The sequence below is a fragment of the Peromyscus maniculatus genome, chromosome 17 (genome assembly GCF_049852395.1).
Source record: "Peromyscus maniculatus bairdii isolate BWxNUB_F1_BW_parent chromosome 17, HU_Pman_BW_mat_3.1, whole genome shotgun sequence".
NCBI lineage: Eukaryota > Metazoa > Chordata > Mammalia > Rodentia > Cricetidae > Peromyscus > Peromyscus maniculatus.
In genome coordinates this window covers 26,103,504-26,109,535 of record NC_134868.1, presented here as the reverse complement: position 1 = coordinate 26,109,535, position 6,032 = coordinate 26,103,504, and the positions used below count along the sequence as shown (strand labels likewise).

At 48.2% G+C, this 6,032-nt stretch overlaps 1 non-coding gene across 1 annotated transcript; it reads left to right on the top strand.

The window, feature by feature from the left end:
* Positions 1-4,586: 4,586 nt before the first annotated feature.
* LOC121823622 (small nucleolar RNA SNORA70) lies at positions 4,587-4,720 on the top strand. The gene has a single exon (XR_006065133.1). It is a non-coding gene; the product is annotated as a small nucleolar RNA SNORA70 (small nucleolar RNA).
* Positions 4,721-6,032: the final 1,312 nt, after the last annotated feature.

The window sequence follows — 6,032 nt, the reverse complement described above, 5'->3', positions numbered from 1 at the left end:
GCACTTCCCTCTACCAGCCCAATGGCACCGCCTTTCCATGCTGACTGTGACACAGAACTCAATCAACTCTTTGTTTGAAAAATTCCGTATCCTCTCTCCCTAACACTGGGCCACTAGCTCTGCAAACATCCCCTGGGCTGCCTTCCAACCTGCTGAAGTCTGTCTTAACTGCATTGAAGTCCGTTTCCTCTTGCCCTCAATACTTGCCAAACACCTTCACTTGCCTCTCATCTTAGAAAACACACACACACACACACACACACACACACACACACACACACACACACTGCAAAATAAAACCAAATCCTGGTGCATTTGATTCCATGTGGAATTTAAACCTTAGTCACAAGCAAAAATCCAAATCCTTTTGAATTCATGTTTTCTGACATTCATCAAATCTTATTTATTGCATGTTTACTCGTGACAGGTGTGGAGATGAGTGCTGAGCGTATATCAAAGCCACTGGGACAGGATTTCGGTCATGGAGAAGTCTGTGGGCCAAGGAGAAAACAATAAGGAAGCAGGACATGACAGCCCAGAGTGAAAAGTGCAGCAGTAGCAGCAGCAGGAGGCTCTAGATGGGGTGGAGAACACAGGCTGGGAGCGGGTTTGGGTACCTGCTGGAAAGATAGGCAAAGAATATTCCAGAAAAAGAACAGTCGCACAGACTCCCACATCAAAGGGAGCTTGTCAGGACTCAGACTGAAAGCCAGAGGTGTTCCTCAATGCTCCCCTGCACCCAGCTCTAGGAGTGCACCCAGCTCTAGGAGCAATGCTTCCTGTCTTTGCAGGAAGCTCTGGCTCTTCCTTTTCAGGAGAAAGGAATGCCTACACTTGGGACCTGGTGCTGGTGCCGTTCCCTGCAAGGTCTCCCCTTCTCTGCCATGGTCCCCTCTCCTAAACTGTAGGTGGGATGGCATGCATTGTTGCGGAAGTAACACACATTGTGTCAAGACAGCCTGGGCACTCAGCAGTATGATCAAGATGTCAGGAGTGCATCTACCAGACTGGTGGAAAGACTTTCTGCACAGTGGAGGTAACAGTCTGAGACCCTGCAAAGCCTGGGCCCAGAACGTCTTCTCTGACCTTGTGACTTGTAGTCAGTTCTGAACTTCTTTCAGAATCTTGTCACTCTCTCTGGATAAACACTAGGTAGTGAATGCACACACACATGTGTGTACACACATACATGCAAGCACACATTGATATGCCTGTGGAGACGTGGTCCAAATGTGTGCACGTGGTTAACTTTTTAAGTGTAAATGACAGGTATCTGGGTAATCAACACTCTGTGGTGTGTGTGTGTGTGTGTGTGTGTGTGTGTGTGTGTGTGTGATTTCTTTTGAGACAGTCTCACTATGCAGCTCTAGCTGTCAATAAACTTGTAACAATCCTCCTCCTCCTCCTCCTCCTCCTCCTCCTCCTTCTTCTCTCTCTCTCTCTCTCTCTCTCTCTCTCTCTCTCTCTCTCTCTCTCTCTCTCATCCTGGGATTACAGGCAGGAGCCACCACATCCAGTTTTTCTTCTTAATTAACACAAATGTTGTAGCATTCATTGTGATATTTTAATACAGGTATATGACAGGCTTGTACTTCCTAAATTTTGTGTTTAAAGATACTCATGGTAAAATTAGTAAACGAAATTCCCATCCTCCAGTCATTCTTGAATCTGTGGTGTATCTTCCTGCTTAGGCAGCCTTTGGGGTCCTGTGCAATTTCATGCTGTCTTCCCCTCCCCACCCCACCCCCGCCCCACCCCCGCCCCCGTGGAGAAACATGCTCAGGACTGAATGGATGTTCACAAGCTGAGCTCCTTAGCTTTGCATGTTCACGCCAACCTCTTACCCCCCTGAGAAGCATTCCCGTTCTGTCTCTGCCTGTGGTGTAAAGGTTCTATGTCAGTGAGCTTCGAGATGTGAAAACACGTGAGGTATGGAAGGCTTAGGCCGCCTCAGAGCCACACAAAGCGAGCCACAGAAGAAGGGATTCTGGCAACAGCTAGTTTGTCTGGCAAAGTGTCCCTCTTTTAAGTCACAGGTCTCCAACTGGGTCTAATTTAACTGGCTGCTGCTGTCTAGAGCTGTGACTGCCCTTGTGTGACACATGGTGCCTACAACAGATCACCAGGGCGGCGAGTTAAGTACATGGGTTCCTAGCTAGTCCTGGTGCACAAGGACACCGGGCTGGGTGACTCCAGGAATCACTTGAGAGGTGAGGCCCCATACTTGTGACCAAAGGATGCGATCTGAGTTAGTCTCCTGATCTCCCCTCCCCACCCCACCCCCACTTTTCCACCCCCACTCCATCCTCTCAGGCTCATTGTCTCTACCTAGGTTGGGCCCTGGCCCTCCAAAGGGAGAAACAGAAACACTCCTGGGGTCTGCTGACATGGGTGCCTACGGGAAGCCTAGTGGGCGGGGACATGGCTGGTCGGGTTAAGTGTTTTCTGAACGAGCATGAGAGACTGAGTGGGGATTCCCAGCACCCACATAAAAGCAGGCATAGTGATCCGTGCCATAACGCCAACACTGAGGAAGCAAACACAGGCCGATCCCAGCAGCCTCCTGACCAGCCAGTCCGGTCAAAAGGCAAGCTGCACATTCAGGAAGGCCCTGTCTGCTAAAACTGTGGAGCAAGGCAGAAGAAGAGTCTCAAGGTTGTGTTCTGGCCTCCACACATGCACATACCGGCAAGCTCACCACACCACACACACACACACACACTCACCACACCACACACACACACACACCACACACACCACACCACACCACACACACACACACACTCAACACACCACACCACACACACACTCAACACACCACACCACACACACACACTCAACACACCACACCACACACACACACACACTCAACACACCACACCACACACACACACACACTCAACACACCACACCACACCACACACACACACACACACTCAACACACCACACCACACCACACACACACACACTCAACACACCACACCACACACACACTCAACACACCACACCACACACACACACTCAACACACCACACCACACACACACTCAACACACCACACACACACACTCAACACACCACACACACACACACTCAACACACCACACACACACACACTCAACACACCACACACACACACACTCAACACACCACACACACACACACTCAACACACCACACACACACACACTCAACACACCACACCACACACACACTCAACACACCACACACACACACACTCAACACACCACACACACACCACACACACACTCAACACACCACACCACACACACTTAACACACCACACCACACACACACACACACACACACACACACACACACACACACACAAGAAAGCAGAGGGGAGGTGCATACTCTAAAATCAAGCAGCTTTAAAAAAAAAAACCAATTGTTTCACCATTGAAATAAAGCAACATTGTTCACCCCTTCCTCCTTGTAGAAGTGAAATCAGCTATGGTTTAAGATGTATCTTTGGGTTCAAAATACTTTTTTAAAGTGTGTTTTCTGAGAAAACCATTGTAAACACATATTTCGGTCTAAAACTATAAATACTATCCTTCCGGAAGTGGCCACTCCCTTCCCCTCAGACGTGAGGAAACACCACTGCTCCAACTGTGATAGGGTTTTTAAAAGGGGGGGGGAGGAAGCCGAGCCCCAACGCCTCAAGCAGCTGGGGTCACAAAGCTGTGGGGCAGGGGAGGGGGGGAGCCGCCTTCCTCAAGGTCGTATCTTACCTTCCGACTTCTGTGGGCTGGAACGTTAAATAAATCTAAATAAAAGTCAACAAAGGCTTTTTCATTCTGGGGCCTGACTCTCTCCCACCTTCCAGTGGCTGAATGAATGAGCTGCTGGAATTTGCTTAATAATCCTACGGACTGACTTTCTTCACAGAAAATCTAAAGGTGAGCCCCGCCTGCCCTCCTTCAGAGGGTGACCCCCTCTTTCTTCCTCCGAGGCTCCCATGCCCTGACTTGTCTGGAATATGTGGTTAGCAGGACATCAGAGCTCTTTGCGGGAGCTCTGACTGTCTTTCAAAGGCTTGACAAAAAAACATTTCGAGAAAGAAGCTCTCTCAAGGTTAGCACTGCTCAGCCCCGAAGACCTACATGAGGAACTCGCCTCGCTCTGAGGGTCATAGGCAGTAAGTCAGCACAACGTGAATTTCCAAGGTGCAGGTAAGTGCGCATCACCCTCAGCAGCACCAACAGAGAGAGCCCAATTTCGGTACCCACGAGTTCGGTGTCTAGTTAGAGAAGATCTTTCTCAATAAGCACAACTGTCAGGTGTGGGAGCACACACACCTGTAAGTCCGGCACTGGCAGACAGAGGCAGAAGGGTGGGAAGTTCAAAGCCACCCTTGGCCACGTAAAGAGACTGGAGGACATGAGACCATGTCAAAAATGAAAAGGAAGGAAGGAAGGAAGGAAGGAAGGGAGGGAGGGAGGGAGGGAGGGAGGGAGGGAGGGAGGGAGGGAGGGAGAGAGAGAGAGAGAGAAAGAGAGAAAGAGAGAAAGAAAGAGAGAAAGAAAGAAAGATGAATAACATTGCTAAGAGACGAGAGTGTATCCACAGCCTATTAAGCCGAACGAGGTTCTTCCCTCACAAGTGCCTGGTGCACAGTGACTTCAGACAGCCATCTTCTTGGTAGTGTATGCAGTCTGTTGCCTGTAAGGACTGCACCAAGGATCTTAGAACCACATTTCTGGTAGAAATATTAACGTATCTTCATTTCAATGCTCTTCACAATCTAGGCTCCAGACAGGTGCTCGGATGCCTCTGGGAAGCTCTGGAGCGTGGTGGTCATGGTGGTCATGTTCCACATTGGCCAGGTCATCTTGCCCATCTGCACCAAACTGCAGACAAGCGCGCACACACACATGATTGAGGCCCATCACAGAGACCAGTTGGATTTATCTGGCCACCAGAAGATCCACATCTCAAAGAAGTAGGCCTTCAGCAAGATGGGTTTGAAGACTGGAAGCTGAGAAGCAGTATGTCCCTGATGGCTGTAGTAGTAGTTGTTGTTGTTGTTGTTGTTGTTTTAACTCTTTGCCCTTTGGGGGTTCACCACCCAGCTCCCAAATAAACACACGCAGGCTTATTCTTTCTTATGAATGCTGGGCCTAAGCTTGGCTTGTTTCTAGCCATTTTTTCTTAACTTAATTAACCCATCTACCTTTTGCCTCTGGGCTTTTATCTTTATCTATTCTATATACCTTTCTTTACTTTGTACTCCATTACTGGCTGTGTGGCTAGGTAGCTGGTCCCTGGCATCCTCCTCTCCTTCTCCTTTTTCTCCTTCTCAATCTTCTCTTCCCATAGATTTCTTGTCCTATTTATTCCCCTCTGCCTGGCAGCCCTGCATATCCTTTCTCCTGCCTCCCTATTGGCCATTCAGCTCTTTATTGGATCAATCAGGTGTTTTAGACAGGCAAAGCAACACAGCTTCACAGAGCTATTAAACAAATGCAACATAAAAGAATGTAACACATCTTTGCATCATTAAACAAATATTCCACAGCATAAACAAATGCAGCACATCTTCAGCTAATATTGCACAACAGATAGCCTTCAATGGAACATCCCCAGTTATGGTCCTCTGGACAAGTGGTGAGCCCTGTACTCTTGGGGGCTTTCATTATGCTGAGTCCCACACTCCACCATGTTCAAGAATAAATCTCACATCCAATCTAGAAAAAACAATAGACAAAAGTGGGCAAATGCACTAAACTATTAAAATCTGTTCTACCACCCAATGTCGGAGTGTTTGAGAAAGGCCTTATGCAGAATTAACAAGTAGCAGTTAATGTCAAGGGCTTTGATTGCCACCCGCCTATGTCCAGAGCTTGGCTTCTCCATTTCCTGGGACCTAGGGCACATACATAGTCTATTTCTACCTTACTTTCCTCATCTGTAAAATGGGGGTATTACAAATGCATATCTCAGAAGGCTGTCGTGAGAAATGCACACACAGATGTATTTGTTTACTTACTTACTTATTCATTCGTTTGT